The sequence below is a fragment of the Notolepis coatsorum genome (genome assembly GCF_963971535.1).
Source record: "Notolepis coatsorum genome assembly, chromosome: 1".
Taxonomy (NCBI): Eukaryota; Metazoa; Chordata; class Actinopteri; order Aulopiformes; family Paralepididae; genus Notolepis; species Notolepis coatsorum.
The window spans coordinates 11,078,386-11,098,591 of NC_140165.1; the positions used below are offsets into that span (position 1 = coordinate 11,078,386).

General features: G+C 42.3%; 1 long non-coding RNA gene across 1 annotated transcript in view; it reads right to left on the reverse strand.

The window, feature by feature from the left end:
- Positions 1-424: 424 nt before the first annotated feature.
- Positions 425-20,206, reverse strand: part of LOC311238116 — a 42,055-nt gene continuing 22,273 nt past the window's right edge. Inside the window, exons 6-7 of the long non-coding RNA XR_014620323.1 lie at positions 5,228-5,372; positions 425-2,809 (exon numbers count right to left, since the gene is read on the reverse strand). This is a non-coding gene — a long non-coding RNA (uncharacterized lncRNA). The remainder of the gene's footprint in view (positions 2,810-5,227; positions 5,373-20,206) is intronic.

Consider the following 20,206-nt stretch of genomic DNA (forward strand, 5'->3'; position numbering starts at 1 on the left):
TGTGGTGTACAGTGTGACATTATGCACTTGGAATAATTTATATGCAATCATGATGTCCCCCCCCCCCCCCCCCCCCCCAATTTATGGAATGTGAAGCGTATGCACAGTTTTGCTAAATTGCTGCTTTTTCTATAGATATTTTGATTTACCTTGAAAATGTCTATATGTAATATTAGTATGCCGAGAGATGTATACAGTAATTGTGTGAAATTGAAGCGATATATATATACATTATTATAAAAATACATATGGCATACAACGTAATCTATATAAAAATATCCCTATATACTATATGCATTGCATTTCATGAATGATAAACACCACTAAGTGGTGTGGTGTACAGTGTGTGACATTATGCACTTGGAATAATTTATATGCAATCATGATCCCCCCCCCCCCCCAATTTATGGAATGTGAAGCGTATGCACAGTTTTGCTAAATTGCTGCTTTTTCTATAGATATTTTGATTTACCTTGAAAATGTCTATGTAATATTAGTATGCCGAGAGATGTATACAGTAATTGTGTGAAATTGAGGTGATATATATATATACATTATAAAAATGCATATAGGCATACAACGTGATCGATACAAATATCTCTATATAATATATGCATTGCATTTCATGAATGATAAACAACACTAACTGGTGTGTGTACAGTGTATGACATTATTGCACTTGGAATAATGTGTTTCAGACGAGGAAATATGATTTGCGCTCCTGCAGAAAAACCCTCATAACTGCTTCCAGGAAATCCGCCTCGATTTCGGCCAATGTTTACCTTTTTTGGCGTGGAATTGTGAACGAACGACGGCATGGATCAACAAACGGCTTTTGGCGTATTGTACATCAACTAGCATGTTGTCAAAAGAGCCCAACCATTTCCACATAGCTAAAATATATAATATAGAAATCGATCCGCAGAAATCATGAGTTTTCGCTAAATCAGACCCTTAAGAGCGTGGCATACTGGGGTGTTTAACGGCTCCCCCTGGTAGCATAGAAAGTGTTAAGTATACTGCTTAGGGTAAGTACATGGGGATCCTATTGCGTATAATGCTTAGGATAAGTACATGGTGTTACTATTATGTGAACTGCAAACTATTTTGGGACCTGTTCTCTCTTCTTTTCAAGTCTACTCCCAGCTTAAACTGAACTAAATGTTTTTTTCCCCAGTATGAGTAATCATGTGTGTCTTCACATCTGCCTTCCTACTGAACGCTTTCCCACAAACTGAACAACTAAATGGTTTCTCTCCTGTATGAGTTCTCAGATGTACCTTCAGATATCCGGTCCTAATGAACCCTTTCCCACAAACTGAACAAAGAAATGGTTTGTCTCCTGTATGAGTTCTCATGTGTGTCTTAAGACTGTCGTTCGTAGTGAACCCTTTCCCACAAACTGAACAAAGAAATGGTTTCGGTTTCTCTCCTGTATGAGTTATCATGTGTCTCTTCAGTTCTCCCGTCCTACCGAACCCTTTCCCACAAACTGAACAACTAAATGGTTTCTCTCCTGTATGAGTTATCATGTGTCTCTTCAGTTGTCCCTTCATAAGGCACCCTTTCCCACAAACCGAACAAAGAAATGGTTTGTCTCCAGTATGAGTTCTCATGTGAGTCTTCAGATATGCCTTCGCACTGAACCCTTTCCCACAAACTGAACAAAGAAATGGTTTCGGTTTCTCTCCTGTATGAGTTATCATGTGTCTCTTCAGTTCTCTCTTCATACTGAACCCTTTCCCACAAACTGAACAACTAAATGGTTTCTCTCCTGTATGAGTTCTCATGTGAGTCTTCAGATATCCCTTCGCACTGAACCCTTTCCCACAAACTGAACAACTAAATGGTTTCTCTCCTGTATGAGTTCTCATGTGGCTCTTCAGTTCTGCCATCGTATTGAACCCTTTCCCACAAACTGAACAACTAAATGGTTTCTCTCCTGTATGAGTTCTCATGTGTTTGTTCAGATCTCCCGTTGCAATGAACCCTTTCCCACAAACTGAACAACTAAATGGTTTCTCTCCTGTATGAGTTATCATGTGTCTCTTCAGTTCTCTCTTCATACTGAACCCTTTCCCACAAACTGAACAACTAAATGGTTTCTCTCCTGTATGAGTTCTCATGTGTGTCTTAAGACTGTCGTTCCTACTGAACCCTTTCCCACAAACTGAACAACTAAATGGTTTCTCTCCTGTATGAGTTCTCAGATGTAACTTCAGTTCTGCCATCGTACTGAACCCTTTCCCACAAACTGAACAACTAAATGGTTTCTCTCCTGTATGAGTTCTCATGTGTGTCTTCACAATTCCTTTCCGACTGAACCCTTTCCCACAAACTGAACAACTAAATGGTTTCTCTCCAATATTCTTATTTATGTGCATCTTCAGATCTCCCTTCTTTCTGAACCCAGGACTGCTGTTAGACAAACTTTGTATTTTCTGTGTCTTTTTTGGTTTCAGAGTCATCAAACCTGGTCCTCCACTCTCCTTCCATTCATCGCCGCCATTGGTGTCAGTTTCAGAACGGTCATCATCACTGTCATCAGTCTCATTTTCCGAACAGTCTGAAGAGAGGAGCTGGCCATCCAGACTGGGGCTCCTCTCCTGCTGCTCAGGGGGAACCTCCTCTTCACAGATTTGGTTAAACCACAAGGACTGAGGTTTCTCTTCATCATGTTCACTCTTCACAGAGACAGGGTTGAATGTGACCTTCATGATATCAGCCTCCTGCAGACCTTGGAGGTGCTCTCCCTCCTGACTGGTCCAGAGTTCCTGCTGTTCCTCTTTAATCTGTAAGGCAAGGGAGTCTAGAAAGAAGAATGTATGTTAAATGTAATTTGTTGTAACCATTACTTTTGAAAGTAACAAACACTACACTCTTGCCAGGAAAGTAACATGTTGAACAAATAGGCCTGTATATGGATGCACAGATCATATACCCAATATCGCTATCAGGGTGATACTAGCTACATTTGATTGATCTGTATCGACTACAGTTGGTCAGATCTATTACCAAGTTGTCATAAAGCTTCCTCATCCAGTAACAGTAAATCAGAGAAGGAAAAGGTTCCCAGTCTTCCTCCAGAATGGATCTTGATGAGATATTGGCCAAAGGTTTGACATTTATATTACATAAGGATATAAAGTAAGACATGTACATGAGTATCTCATCTTTTACAGTCTATGTTTGTTATGTTTACAGTAGGGATGTCCGATATTATCGGCCTACCGATATTATCGGCCGATATCGGCTAGGGGTGGGAATCACCAGTTTCATCACGATACAATATGATAACGATTCTTTGGACAACGATACGATATTTGCAGATATCACAAAGTCTGCCACGATACGATTCGATTCAGGTGCCTGCGATCGATATGAGACGATATCATATACCCATTTAACACAATCAGTAACATTTAGAAAAAGGCAACAAAAATATCATTTGACATTTTTATTTTTTAACTCTTCGACATTTAAATTAAAAACAATCTATTGTTGTCATGTATACTTATAATGTATTATATTTTTTATGTTTAAATATGAATATAAATTATCTTTCCAAAGACCAGTGATGGGACGCGAACGTGCACACACACAGAAAGGAAGAATGCCCCCTCGCACTCCCCACTAATGGAACTCTGCTGTTCTCTCTGTCTCTGATCAGGGTTAGCTTAGTTAGCGTAAGCAGCTAACATTAGGTTAGGTCTTTAATTAACGCGACGTGGGCATAAAGGAATGGCGAGGATGCAAAGCATGTTAGATGTATTTTACCCGTTGTGAGAAAAAAAAAGCAGGGACTTATTTTGGACTGCCAAATAGGCGGACTCTGGAGCTATGCTGTAACCAGAGCCTTATAATCTGGCTGTAACGTCTACACACACGGAGCTACTATTGTTGTTGGGCGGATATGCTCGCCACTGGGTTTTCAAAATAAGTATCGATATGAACCGATCTTTTTACGTTGCATCGATCCTATTGGTTCGTTGATAATTACATCGATGTATCGATCTGGATCGATGTATCGTCCCACCCCTATGCTTTTATTGCTTTCTATTATGTACCGTTTACATTTGTACAATCGTAGTTTCTGTAAATGAGGGAAACCTCAGAAGCTTATGATTTTTAAATAAAGGTTGAAATGAAATATCTGCAACCCTGTTAATTGTGCTGTTGCCAGTCTTGGCCAGGGCGCTCTTGACCTCAATGAGATTTTTTTTTTTTTAAATAAAGTTGAATTATAAAAAAAAAAATTTAAGGATAGGTATATGTTTTATAAAGTATGTACATAAAAAGAAAATTATATAAAACAGCCTATTTGGTGTGTTCTTTATTCTTTTAACTCATTCAGCGCCAGAGGGAAAGGAATTCTTGGATCAATGCAAGATTGATACCGTATAGCTCTTACCTTGACTAGGATGAACTCCAAAAAGAATATTCCAATTATCTGATCGCCATTCCCAAGTATTGATGTCGATCGTGTTGCCAACATAATCCACTAAAGAACATGAACCAGGAGTGCTTGATTCTCCTCAATCCATGCGTTATAAACGCTTGTCCTGCCCGACAAGGAAAACTCCGCCCGGACACTTTAGATAGACGCACAGCCCAAGACAGAGAGTTTCAAAGAAGTTTCAAAGCAAGGCGGCGGTATTGGACGTTTGCAATCTCAGACTAATTCCCAATGATAACACAGGCTCCCTCGATGGATTATGAATGGAAATATCGAATAAAAGAAATAACGACCAAAACCAGAGAAATCTCTGGTCTGGCGCCCAACCGCTGGCGAGTTAACCCGACTTATCTCGGGTTTGGCCTCCATTGTGTTAATCAGGATTTAGCATCATAGTTTACATTACTGTATATATATCCTGAATTTCTCTTTTCATTGAAGCATCATACATTTTTTGTAACATATTTTTTTTCTTAAGTTTTAATGGGACACAGGTCCACATTTAGTAGTAATGGGGAATTGGAAATGGCTGGAAATTGAAATGGCTGGAAATGACTGATGGGCCATTTCTTTTGGTGATCTTATAGATTTATTTTTGCATTTCATGTGAGGTTTAAAATAAAGTTAGATTTATTGGAATATGGAGATTTTCTTCAGATGCATCACAGTATTATGTCACCTTGAAAATTATGGTAATGAGAATCATGGAAAAACATTTATTTCAAGCATCTGTATGAACGCTGAAGATAGATTTACCCTTTAGAGCCTTACCTCCTCCTTCATTCACAGTTCCTTTAAGTCCTGGTGTTTTAATGCAGTCCACCAAGTAGACAGACATCTCCTTTACTCCCAAATGAGAGAGGTGACTGCAAGACGCCATCTCCTCCACTGTACTGGATATCAATGGGGCTGTGGCCTAAAAATACCAGATAAAAAACAGCGACAATAAGAGTCTTCCAATGTACAACGTTCACTCTCCCCAGAGCCATTGTAGATTGACATATTTGGCTGAGTGTTGTTTTTTGATGTTAGACATGTCTTGTCACTGGTACTTGATGAGTGTCACCTTAAAGCGATAGTTCAGAGTTTTGGACATCAAGTGGTATGACATACTATAGTAGTATAGTTGATGCAGTGCCCTCAGTTTACACACAGTCTCGTGGTCGGAGTTCTGACCTGGCAGAAGTTTTAATCACCCACAGCAGAACACTGTGTGCCTCATTTTCTATGCTTCAAGACCCAGCATTTAGTTCCAACACATCATGTCACCAATGTTCCCTCTAACATGCGCCAGTGCGCACACATGGCAAAATGCTCCCACGCACATCTGAAATCTGTCGCGCACAGAAACGTTTGTGTAAAATATGCATGTAGTTCAATTGACTGGCGCGTTGCACCAAATACTACGGTACCCTGTTGCGTGTGACGTTACCCAGAGAAGCCCGCTTTCAGTGCTTTGTGGGCATCGCTACTGCGCTCACACACACACACACACAACAGATGAGGAAGCAGACAGATCCGACCAGCATTGATTCTGCTCACAATGCCAAAGCGAAAATGTACATTACAGATGAACTGCAGAGAAAATTCCCAATTTACCGTCCAGGTTGAGAGTAATTGGAAGCGGAGTGCAACGCGTGCAAAGCTTGACCATATGTTTCTGTGTCTAATAAAGGTAGGTTTTACTAGGTGACTTTTACTGTGACTAACTGAAATATGCCCCAAAAAAAGGAAAATGGACATAGGGACGTTTTTTAATCAAAGGGCAGCAGACACAAGTGATACAGGGACACAGGTAAGGTCTGGCTTAGTGATTATAATAGTGCAGTTCAGCATTCAGTAACCCATACTTTTTGTGAATGTGTTTTTGATACTACATTCTGTTGAACACACACCTCAAAACCGTACCTAAGGAAAATTGGCTCAATTGCAAGAAAAGTAATAGACAGTTATGATATTACATTCTGCATAATTCGTATGCAAAATATTGTGGTTCCCTGCTTTAGTCTGTTGACACATTTCTATACTAAAAATGCTTGTGTAGTCCTGTGTCATACCTAAATGTCATATAACTGAATTGTATAGAAACAACTCACCAAAAGTGACTATTGCACAACTGATTTGACAAAGAAAATCCACCAAGGGGGGGAAACCCCCCCTTCATCCCCCCCGTCCTCGCCATACCTTGGGTTTTACTGAAATGACGCCACTGGGGGGGGTGGGGGGGCGCCCCTCCATGCTTTGATCGCTACCAACGGAACACGCCACACACTCGCTCCCGATCGCATGAAGGAATTTTTGGATCAGCGCAATATTGATACCATTTAGCCCTTACCTTGACCAGGATCTGTCCCGAAAATAATATTCCAATTATCTGATCGCCATTCCAAGTACTGATTGCGATCGTGTTTCCAACGTAATCCAGCAACGAACATGAACCCGGGGGGCCCGATCCTCGTCACAGACACCAAGCCACAGTTTCAAATGGAGTGCCAAACAGCTGCCTGCATGTTTATGAATAAAATAAATAACGATCATATTAACTAGTATACTCGTTGTTGGCGTCAAACGATTGGCGGGCTATAACGAGTATACTCATCATTGGCAATTAAAGACAGAATATTCGAAAAATCGCCCCCCCAAAAAAGAAAATGTTTCAGTTTAAATTCGGTTATTCTTTTTAATAGAATGGATCATTAAAATCAAAGGCATATAAATAGGCACTTCAGAATCTGAAGATCAGAACGTTGATCGGCTCAGCTGACCGACAATAAATCAAAATGACACCATTCACCATCACAACCTATAATAACAGCATTGCATTGGCCTATCAACCGGTTTTAACACCGTCAGTGCCACGCCTCCGGTGGCCCGGAACCCCGTTGCGTGCCACCACCCACTTCAATGACAGAGCTCTCATATTTGCAAACGCATAAACTATATCTTAAACTAGACAATTCCGCGCTGGGGAAATTGTGAAAGTGTGGGTGACGCCTGTGCACCGCCGGCCAACGGGAGAGGGTCTCTCGCGAGTCTCTATGACAAACGGTGCCAAAGATACAAAAAGGGGGAGGAGCCAAACTATGGGCATGGTCAACATAGACCAATGAAAGAGGACATCCCTACTGAGTACAATGGCACAACCTCCCGAAAATTTTCAAAAACTCAGAAAAGTTTTTTTTATATATTTTATATTTTTCATAAAAAAAAAATTTTTGGACAAAGTCACAAAAGTTGTTTTTCAGTCCCATTTCGGGGAAAGTGTTCCAGGGTGGTCGGATCTGGAGTACTGGCCCCCTTTTTAGAAATCAGACTAAGTGTTGAGCTCCAGGCTCAAACAACTTCTGACTTGTCAAAAAAAAAAATTTATGAAAAAAATATATATAAAAGAAAAACGTATTTAAAGTTTTTATAAATTTTGGGGGAAAATATTTTTTTTATGAAAAAAAATATAAAAAGAAACAATTTAAAAAGGTTTCGGAGTTTAAAAAAAAAATCTGGACTAAGGGGGTGTGGCCTAAGGGGGTGTGGTCTAAGGATCGGGGGAGTGGTCAACATCGACCAATGAAAGAGGATATCCCTACCGAGTCCAATGGCACAACCCGCAAGTCTCGACGACAAACGGTTCAAGAGATACACTGAGGGGGTGTGGCCTAAGGGGGCGTGGTCTAAGTATCGGGGGAGTGGTCAACATCGACCAATGAAAGAGGATATCCCTACCGAGTCCAATGGAACAACCCGCAAGTCTCTACAACAAACTGTTCAAGAGATACACTGAGGGGGTGTGGCCTAAGGGGGCGTGGTCCAATGATCGGGGGAGTGGTCAACATCGACCAATGAAAGAGGATATCCCTACCGAGTACAATGGAACAACCCGCAAGTCTCTACGACAAACGGTTCAAGAGATATACTGAGGGGGTGTGGCCTAAGGGGGCGTGGTCTACGGATCGGGGGAGTGGTCAACATCGACCAATGAAAGGATATCCCTACCGAGTACAATGGAACAACCCGCAAGTCTCTACGACAAACGGTTCAAGAGATACACTAAGGGGGTGTGGCCTAAGGGGGCGTGGTCTAAGGATCGGGGGATTGGTCAACATCGACCAATGAAAGAGGATATCCCTACCGAGTCCAATGGCACAACCCGCAAGTCTCTACGACAAACGGTTCAAGAGATACACTGAGGGGGTGTGGCCTAAGGGGGCATGGTCTAAGGATCGGGGGAGTGGTCAACATCGACCAATGAAAGAGGATATCCCTACCGAGTCCAATGGAACAACCCGCAAGTCTCTACGACAAACGGTTCAAGAGATACACTAAGGGGGTGTGGCCTAAGGGGGCGTGGTCTAAGGATCGGGGGAGTGGTCAACATCGACCAATGAAAGAGGATATCCCTACCGAGTCCAATGGAACAACCCGCAAGTCTCTACGACAAACGGTTCAAGAGATACACTGAGGGGGTGTGGCATAAGGGGTGTGGTCTAAGGATCGGGGGAGTGGTCAACATCGACCAATGAAAGAGGATATCCCTACCGAGTCCAATGGAACAACCCGCAAGTCTCTACGACAAACGGTTCAAGAGATACACTGAGGGGGTGTGGCCTAAGGGGGCGTGGTCTAAGGATCGGGGGAGTGGTCAACATCGACCAATGAAAGAGGATATCCCTACGGAGTACAATGGGTCAACATAGACCAATGAATGAGGACATCCCTACTGAGTACAATGACACAACCCGCAAGACAGAGGGCGCTGTCAAGCAATTCAGTACTGCTACTACACAGAGGGGCGATTAAGGGTTAACTCCATGAGAGGTCATTGGCAGGTCAGCTGTAGCCATGAGCCATGAGCCACACACCTGTTACCTAATTAGGCACGAATGACTTGCACTTTCGATCCAATGGATTTCAATGAGGGCAGATGCATGACTGCATTCTCACGATGATTAAAAGCAAACGATAAGAGATGAAGCGTTTTTACTTTCAGATGAGCACTTCAAGGGGTATGTGAAGGGTTGTGTGCGATATTGTGGCATTCCGTCGATAATTGTGGCCCGGGTGACGATCAGAACACAAGGGGGGAAAAGCGATAAAACCAGCCTGTTCTTAGAGTGGGAACACATTGGTGTCTATGGGGAGGAGAACCTTCAAAGAAATGGTCATCAGTTGAGATAGAAATGTCCAATTCCATTTATTTTTCTTTTGTGAGCGAGGCGACAGCCGTGTCATCGTTTTGATGGGTTTTATTTTTTCTATGTCCAAAATTGAGATCACTGTCACAATTTACCCAAGGTGGTGGAAAATAATTATTTCACCTCCTCCACTCTAACTTGCCATTCATTTCCAATGGGAACGACATTTTCCCGTTTAAAGTCGATTCATAGCCTAACGGTGCGGTGAAACTTTCCGAAAAGTAATATGCACTCGAGTTTTTGATACCTTTCACGTGTATGGGGTGCGAACGCTCTGGGAGGAGTTTTGTTGGTAAAATCGGCGAAATAAAGAAATAAAAATAAAAAGAGTATAGATTACTATAGTGTGGTTGCAACCTGGCTTCGCCAGGTCACCCACACTAATTATGGCTATGTGTCTAATATGGCTGTCGCTTATCAATGACTTGTTTGCAGTCAACATTGTCGAAACTGATTTTTTTTAATCGGTTCATTTCCGTTTTATACCATTTAGAAAAACGCTTGTTTTTTTAAAGTTCCTGAAGAAAATAAAGATTCTGTGATAAACGCCCTTTACTGGAATACACTGGAATACACAAAACATGTTGTAATTTTTCTGCCTATTTATGAATCGTTTTCAAATAAACGCTAGATTATCGATAGTATATGTGTACTTATGCATGCTTTAGAAGCGGGCTGAAAAATCGATTATCTTATTTCCTGATCGCACACACACACACAGACACACACATACACACATATAATATGGCACACTCTGATATTGTTGTGAAGGATCAGATTAAACCGAATATATATATTTATTTATGGATATATATTGAATAGTATTTGTATATCGTTTGATATCCCTTGTATATTCCTTGTACATATACACGGAATATCCCTTTATTCTACTACAGCCCATAATAGTTCATTCTCTTATTGGACAAAAGGACCAGGCGCCAGGGACCAGCCCCTGGCGTTCAAGTTCAAAGGTACCGACGAGACATGCCCTTACTAGCCCCAGCTCCGCGCAGGAATACGGCTACCGAAAGCAGAGTGGCCCTATTTGTCCACCGTGCATATAAATATGGCGCAAGAAATGTAGAATTCCTCTTAGTCCTTTACCCTTCTACCCAACTAAGTAACAAGACGTGAAGCCTCACCCCACGATACCGCGTGCGGTGTAGTACGGCCTGTTTGGCCTTAGAATAGCAGTGAGACCTCGTGCGAATTAATAGCTGAATTGCCAGAGTTTGGCACCGTATTTCTATTAAGTAATAATAGTCTATTATGTATGGTGCATCGTACGGTTAGAGTTCTAAAGTGAGCAGCACCCCCATCGCTTCCTCGTGTTATCTAGAGTCTTAACCAGGTTGGGCAGACCACACGTGGTGCTTTCATCCGAGGAGTTCTAGGCGAGGACCGAGTGGACCTGCACATTGGATTACCTACCCCGACGACTGCTGAGCCCTATACGACATGGAATATCTATTTGCTTTGGTGCTTTGATTTGTGGAGCGGATAATCGCCAACACCGGTGAGTGTTGGATTTACCCCGAGAGGAGCCAAGGTGAGACGGCGCTCAGACCAGACTGAGGTCGCCTCGCTTCTCCTTCGTTGTGGACTTACAGCTACAGCTACAGCTATCGTCTACAAGAGAGCCCAAGTGTATTCATCTGTGGATCAAGATTCTACGGGCACTGTGTTCTGTACCTGAATTCTCCCTAGAAATCGTTGACCAGACGGGATACAGCCGACGGCTCTCCTACCCCCCCTAATGGCTTACAACCGGCAGGACCCTTTACAGTATATCCCGCTATAATCATTAAGTGCCATCGTTATAATTCCCTAAGAGCCAGGTTGTATACTTGCTTCCTGTGTAACCAGAGATTGGACATTCAGTGTTGATTTGCCTACGAATACTCATTTGCCTTACAAGTGCATTCAAATCATAAATGTAATAAGTAACTATTATATGTACCTTTTGCTATATATTAAATATTTGACTATTACCTTTGTGTGGACCTGATTTCATATGTGGGAAAGTGTTCATCATACTTAGATATCGTGTACTGTATGGCCAGTAGTTAAAGTACATAAAGCGGTAGTGGTTTAATGATACCATACTTATCAATACAGTCAGGGAATTGTACCCCTCAGTTACAGATATATATAGGTGAAAATAGCTCTGATTATCCCAAGACTGGTAAATAGATTCCTTACCTCAGATCAGATGATCTCCAAAAAGTTTATTCCAATTCCTGATCGCCATTCCAAATATCGATCGCGTTTATTGATCCAACGCTGGGTACTGGAAACACACATTCTCCGCTGTTCTGGTGGTAGGCGATTACTTGGATCGTCTCCGGTTACTAGTTGTCTGACAAGTAAAATGTGGAAGCAGGACTTTTTTTTCTCCATGCGTTTCATTCAATCCAATGGGGTGCAGTACCATCCGGAGAGACGATAGGGGGCGGTATTTTCCCTGTTCGAGTTCAGACAGATCCCCACTGGTAACGTGAGGCTAGATTGATGAAAAATGAATGGAAATCGATAATAAAAAAAAACTATACAAATACGAGATCTCGTCGCTGCCACTCAACGGTTGGCATGAACTAACGAGAAATCTCGTCGCTGGCACTCAAAGTGTTAAAGGGTAACTATCTTATAAATTGCCTTTTCCAGTGTTTAGCATTGTTTTCTAGCAATGTGGGGTTGTATCAACACTGTCTATATCTCAGATTCTCATTTTTGTGCATTCGTCCAGTTCATATGCGACAAGATCCTCCCCCACTGAACCAAGCCATTCTGATTTGACTAGTTCGCTGACGTGAATTAGGCACTGATCTGCATATCTAAGCCCCCTCTGTGGTTGTAGCCACTGCCCACAATCTACAAATTGAGGACGTTAGCGATCTCTCCTCAGCTCTCTCCCCCTTAGCAGCTCGAGTCGCAAAAAAAGAAAGCAGAGAGACAGAGGAGAGATCACACTGTGGTATGAGTAGGGATGGGTACCTTTCACATTTGAACCGATACCGGTACCTGTGAATCGATACCGGTACCCAACGGTACCTTTTTTCGGTACTTTAGTCTCAAGAAATTTTATTTACCTACCTCAGTCGTAAAAAAAAATCCAAACTTCAAATAACTACAATTTAGACAGTTTTCGGCTTGTCATTGCTCCGACTGCTTTGTTGTTGAATCAAGTCAAATCCTAGGTAAGCATATATTGTGCGTGTGAACGTTGATATGAAAAGAAAAAAGTAAAAAAAAAAAAAAAGTAAAAAAAAAAATTAATAAAAAAATATTTTTTTAATTTTTTTTTCGGTTTCTCACTTTATTTTTTTTTTTTTTTTGGTTTCTCACTTGATTCGATACTCTGTAGTACCGACGTGTTTCGGTTCGGTACCTCAAAAGTACCGAATTCGGTACCCATCCCTAGGTATGAGCCTCTCTCTCTCTATCTCTATCTCTATCTGTCTCTCCCTCTCTCTCTCTCTCTCTTTTGGGGAAGTGCTGTCTGACAGGGAAACCATGCACGCTCTCGGAGCGATCTCTCTCTCTCTCCCTCTCTATCTCTCTCTCTCTCTCCCCCAAAGTGATCTCAGATATCCACATCTCTGGGTGGATCTCGGCCTGTCTGTCCGACATCTCCGCCTGGATGACAACCAACCACCTCAAACTGAACCTAAGCAAAACAGAATTGCTCCACCTGCCGGCCAAATCCTCCCCCCTGACCAACCTTTCCATCACAGTCAAGAATGCAGCTGTGACCGCGTCCCCGACCGCCAAGAACCTTGGTGTTGTCCTCGACGACCAGTTGAACTTCCCTGCTCACATCGCAGCAACAACCAGAACCTGCAGATTCCTCCTGAGCAACGTCAGAAGGATCCGCCCCTTCCTGACAAAAGAAGCCACCCAACTCCTCATCCAATCAACAGTCATCTCCCGCCTCGACTACTGCAACGCACTCCTTGCTGGCCACCCGGCCACTGCCACCAAGCCTCAACTCATTCAGAACGCAGCGGCCCGCCTGATCTCAAACCTAATGAAGTCGGCCCATGTCACCCCACTTCTTAGGGACCTGCACTGGCTCCCCATTGCCGCATGAATCCGCGTCAAGGCCCTCGACCTGGCATACCGTGCGGCAAAGGGAACCGCTCCCGCCTACCTCCGGTCAATGGTCTCTAACAACACACCCTCAAGACCCCTACGCTCTGCATCTTCTGGCCGTCTCAGACCCACTCCTATCTGAGCTCCGGGAGGGTCATCAAGGAGAACCTGCCTTTTCTCAGTCCTTGCCCCACAATGGTGGAATGAACTACCCACCCCAGTTAGGACAGCCGAAACCCGTCCAATCTTTCGCCGCCGACTAAAGACGCACTTCTTCCAACCATTATCTGAAAGAAAAAAGAAAAAAAAGAAAAAGATATCTAACCCTAACTAACCTTACTGTCATGCACTTGTCCTAATAAACTAACCTACACTGTAGCACTCAACACTTTGATGTACATTGTTACTCAGCTGATAGAGTTGTGCCCTTTTTATCCTAAGTCGCTTTGGATAAAAGCGTCAGCTAAATGACTAAATGTAAATGTAAATATTATCTGCACCAGTGCAGGTGGGTGATTGTGTCACTCAAAGCGCATTGCAGTATTGGCGGAGCCCAGCCAAAAACAGCTTGGAATCTGGAAGGGCAGAAAGTGGTCCACCAAAGTACTTGATTAGAATTACAAAACAATGAATTTTTTTGAAAAACTTACAGATGTGTTCCATAGACTCACAGGAATTGTGTAAAATTGCCCAAATAGTGAAAGAAATAGCAAAATAGTTCCCCTTTAACACATCAAGTGCCAGTCAGCAAGGGGCACTGTGGGCCATCAGTGCCAGTGCTATGTTCATGGGGAGAATGCCGTGTTTTCAGTGCTAAAAACTATATTAAATATTATAGCTATGAGGGCGGCTAAGTGGTGCAGTCTGAGTGGGCAAAGCGCTCGCCACTAATGCAGGAGACGCTGGGCTCGAGCCCAGCTCTCGGCATTGCTACCAGCTTGGCTGGTCGTTCATACTAATACAATTGGCAGTATTAGGGGGTGGGAAGCTGGTGGGTGGGGATCGGACGTTGTGGACAGCGACTCCTACAGGTCGCTTGGTGCGCCTGCGCAGCAGAATCAGGAAGCGACGCGGGCGGCGTGTCCCTCCCACGCAGACCTCCGCCGCTGAGAGATCGTGCTGTGCAGGTGAAAAGATGCGACAGAGTACCGGAGGGGACACGTGATGTAAGGCTTCGTCCACATTGCAGCCGGCTTGTGGGAGGCATGGCCTAACAGCGTTCGAGACAGGGGAGGGTAGAATTGGACGATACGAAATTGGGATGGGAGAAAAATAGAAAAATGGGAGAAAAAGTAGATACAAAAATAATTATTATTATAGCTATGGATCTAATAACGTTGTCGATTGTCAGTGAGTTTCTTCCAGTCAACATGCAAAAAACGGATAATTTTTTCATCCGCACAATTCCGTTTTATACCGTGGTGAATATGAGTATAGTTTGAGTGATTCTGAGTAATCCCAGGAAAAGACGCGAAAACAGTGTTTTATTGGAATTCACTAAACACATTGCCATTCCTCGCTTGGATCAACAATCAATCTGAAATCAACGCTAGATTACCGGTATTATCTTTCATCATGCACACATGAAAGGGGGGTTGGAGCGGGGCGCACCTCCGTGCTGCGATTACTATCAACGGGACACAACACACACATACCACACAGACACGCTTCGATCGCGGGGAAAAAAATATCGGATCAATGCAAGATTGGTAATATATAGTCCTTACCTTGTCTCTGATGTACTGCAAAAAGAATAATCCAATTATCTGATTGCCATTCCAAATATTCATTGCGATCATTTGTCCGACGTTATCCAGCATTGCACATGAACGGGCGGGCGGGGACCCTAGTCGAGGCAACCGTGGTGACCACTTGTCTTGCCGGAGTGTTTAGAACCCTCCCCCACGCTGCAGCTCGGCAGAGAAAACAAACCACATCATTTCAAATGGAGTGCAATAGCGGCCGCAAGGCATTAGGCGGCGGTATTGGCCGTCTGCGATCTCAGACACATTCAGGACAGCATGCACAAGGTGCCTCGATGGATTATGAATGGCAATAGCGAATAAAAGAAATAACGAAACAGAAATGTAGATCTACATTTCCGGCACTCAACGGTCGGGCCACAGAAACGTAGATCTACGTGAACGTGTGTTTAGTCAATGTGTTAATAAACAAACAGAAACAGTAGCATGTGCATCTTTTAGATCAATTAGGCTATGAAAATTAGGCTGCCTCTAAATATAAAAATTAATTAAATAAGAATAGTTTGCTTCACTTAAAAAAAAAGAATTATACCGTATATATTTTTTATTTATTATTTATGATAAATCTGAATATTATAATGAAATGGACACTTAATACAATACATTATTAACATAAACAATGTACACAAATCTAAACTATTTTAATGTTGCTGTGGGACAAAGTGAGACTAGCCTCCAATCAAATGCCATGTATGTTTGGATTTGTTTGTTTTCAGGTGTTTCCATAATTTCACCACGTTTTGGTTGGGTTGTCATTGAGGTATTTGAAATATTGGGTTGTTGTGTTTATGCCGTTATCTGTGTCATGAAACAAGGACGTTTCTTTTTAGAGGGGGGGAGGTATGTAACGGAACGTAGGCCAAATGCGTCCACATTTTTATAGGATTCTATCACATTTTCATAACAATAGCACCCTGCGCCGTTTTCATTGAGGTGTCTTACAAATTAACAATGCTTTATCTTGTCCTTTATATGCCGATTATCATTAGAATCTTAAATTGTACCATATGCCCCCCTTTAGACAACATATGTAACGCTACCAGCGCACTTTTGTTAAGATAATTAGTTGGCCATTCTCGGTCGCTATACCGAGGTCGCAGTAATAGTTTAACGCTGTTCAGATCACGTCAGAGAATATAGACACATCCCAGTGACCTGCGACCTGTGCTAACGCTCTTGGGAAATGCAGTGTTGTAGTTCAACATTTTCAGCCTTTAATTTTAAACCAATGCTGCCATCTACTGACAACAAAAAAGTGTTGTCTAATCGTCACCTTGAGAGCTACTTCCGTATACAGCGCCGCCACAAACCCATTCTAGAGATTCCCACTTTTTGCTGGGAGTGGGGCGTGGCCGTATTTGGTCCCAGACAATAAGAGTGGCCGCAATTGGTCACCGTGACGTTAAGCTATTTAATGTGTTCTGAACAGTGTTGGGCAAGTTACTTTTAAAAAGTAACTAGTTACAGTTACTAGTTACTTCTTCCAAAAAGTAACTAAATTACTTACTCAGTTACAAATTATAAAAGTAACTAGTTACTTCAGAAAGTAACTATTGCGTTACTTTCAATATTTTTTTTTACATAAACAACATACACAAATCTAAACTATTTGAATGTTGCTGTGGGACAAAGTGAGACTAGCCTCCAATCAAATGCCATGTATGTAGATATTATAATTACTATGTTTATATAGTGGATCATACAAATAGATGTTTTGGAACTTTTGATATGTATTGCCCCTCAACAGGCCACAACTGGGCAACATTAAATTATGCTTGTTAAGCACTATACCAAAAATAAATAACAAATATATACTGATTGATTGAACATTTTAATTAACAGATTGCAGAATGGGTACAGTACAGTACAGCTCAATACACACAATTGTTAAGGGGATGCAGATCAGAGAAAGACTTTCGTCTTGTTTACATCAGGGTCCCCCATTTTCAATTCATGACATTTATGACATACACAACATACAGATATAAGAATCTAATCGAATCATTCTAAACCAGGGGTCTCAAACTCAATTTACCTGGGGGCCGCTGGAGGTAGAGTCTGGGTGAGGCTGGGCCGCATCAAATATTCCACAAAAAAAGGGTTTAAAGTATTCCAAAAAAAAGTACAACTGATCCAATCTTCTCACAAACAAACTCACTAAAACCTCACAAACACCAGCAACTGAGCATTCTCAGTGGTGTCAGTGGACTCATCCACAGCTATGGAAATGCATATGTGCATTTTTTTAACAATAATTCTGCTTGCAGCTTGATATGATTTCATTCCATTTATTTTTGTGGTTCTTAGCACTGAATTCTGAGGAAAGGCTGCATCAAAATAACTGTGTTTTGTTTCATTGTGGCATTTCATATTGCCACTCTTCACAAGAGCTACCGTTTCTTGGTGCTGGGAGGATGCATGCACGCATATTTTTTAGTCCATGCAGCTTTGAATTGCAGCGATTTTCACTGTCGACTTTTCTTTTACTTTCTTTGAACATGCCACATTTTTCTACTAACTGCCTGCTGGCGAAACTAGGCTACTAGCTACATTTATCTCACGGGGATACAACTGGGAATGAGGTTACTAGCTACAGTACACGCAGATTAGACTACCTGTCGATGCGCTGTCAACTCGCTCTGACTCGCCCCGCTGAAAGACAACATGCATTCCGTGAAGACCCGCCCTACTCTGCTCTGATTCGCAGACTGTGGGTGGGGGGGAGACACGCTGACGGGACGCTGAATGTGATTGGACCAGAGTAGACAGACACACACAGTGGAGCAGTGCTTGCAGAGGAGATGAGTGGAGAATTTGCGCACTAAACAAGGAAGAACATATTTGCCCCTCAGCGCAGATATCTGTCTGATGAAAGAAACAGGTTCATTCATAGTAACGCGCCGCATTTATTTGCAGTAACGGTAATGGCGTTATTGAGATTGGAAGAGTAATCCGTTAGATTACTAGTTACTGAAAAAACTAATGCCGTTAGTAACGTCATTACTTATAGCGCCGTTATTCCCATCACTGGTTCTGAATCTATATTATTATTGAGGCGGACGTTATTAGGTGGAGTGGGGAGCCCTCTTGGGGTTTTTGTCTTGGGGAAGAGTGGGGGTGCGCGCCTGTCAGAAGTGGCTTGTCTGCACGCCTGTGAGAAGTCGGTTGTTGTGTTTTTGGAGTGGAGGAGGAGAGAAATAAAGGAAAACCTGTTTTGTTGATGATCACCCATCAAGTCTCCCGTGATTTTATATTACTATAGTGTAAAAGTATAGGCGGACTATTCCTCTGTTACATTACATTTTGGATTATTTGGGCTCGCCATACCCGTCTCTCGTTGACTGACTCGCTTGTGTTGTTCGCTGTGTGTCCGACTATGTGTGCTTTCGAACACCCGCCCAACTCTACCTCTGATTGGCTTACCATAAAATTTTACTAAACCTCAGGCAATCGTCAGCATTTATGCGCTTGTCTCGTGCACTGCCCACTAACCAATGAAGAACAGTTAAAAGCCCCTCGGCTCAGAGATCTAGTAGGTCTGATGAAAAAAAAAACAGCTTAAATTATAGTAACGCGCCGCATTTTTGGCAGTAACAGCGTTATTAAGATTGGAAGAGTAATCTGTTAGATTAATCGTTACTGAAAAAAGTAACGCCGTTATTCCCATCACTGCATATCACATTGTAACTGGTATTGGAAAGCTCAATACCCATAATAATGTCAAAACTAGCAAAGAGTCTACCCAAAATTCCTGAACTCCTACAGTCTAAGGCAGGGGTGGGCAATTATTTTTCCCAGGGGGCCGAATGAGCAACTGAAAATATGTTGGGGGGCCGGGCCAAAATTCCAAACTCAATTATGCATAATATACATTTTATTTCTATATAAAAAGCAGTAAATGGCATTGTTTTGACCCCTGGTAAGAGTGTATGTTATTATTTGGCAATTAAAAGGTGAGGTTAGCTTTCAAAAATATAATTTATTCAAATAGATTTTATTTTTTTTAATTATCATGTAATCTTTCGCGGGCCGGTCAGAATCATCCCACGGGCCGTATCCAGCCCGCGGGCCGTACAATGCCCAGGTCTGGTCTGGTCTTTCACACCTAAACTCTTTGGACTGCTTTAATTTAACCCTGGTTCGTTTCCTAATCTGGTTGGTTTTGGGTGGTGTGAAAGCTCATTAGAATTCTGGGCCCTCATTTATCAACAATGCGTAGAAAGTGTTCCATTTCCATTCCTACGCACGGAATTTAGAATGTGTGTACGCACAGAAAAATCGGGATTTATCGAACGAGCGTACAAAGGTTCTACGCACACCTCCGTGTTGATAAATACCATTTGTTCTACGCTCCGCGCTCATGCACGATTTAAGTATTTGCATATAGAACCGCCTGTAATTAACCATATACGGTAATGAAACACCCCCATGAAATGTGGAAAAGTGGACTAAACCGAGCGAACGCGTGGGAGAAATACGCGACAGGCTGACAGACGTGTACGGGCGATATGGCAAAAAATTATATCGCGATTACGATATGATAATGTTATCATTAGGGATGGGTACCTTTCACATTTGAACCGATACTGTACCTGTACTGGTAGCGGTAGCTGTGAATCGATACCGGTACCCAACGGTACCTTTTTTCGGTACTTTAGTCTCAAGAAATTTTATTTACCTACCTCAGTCGTAAAAAAAAAGATCCA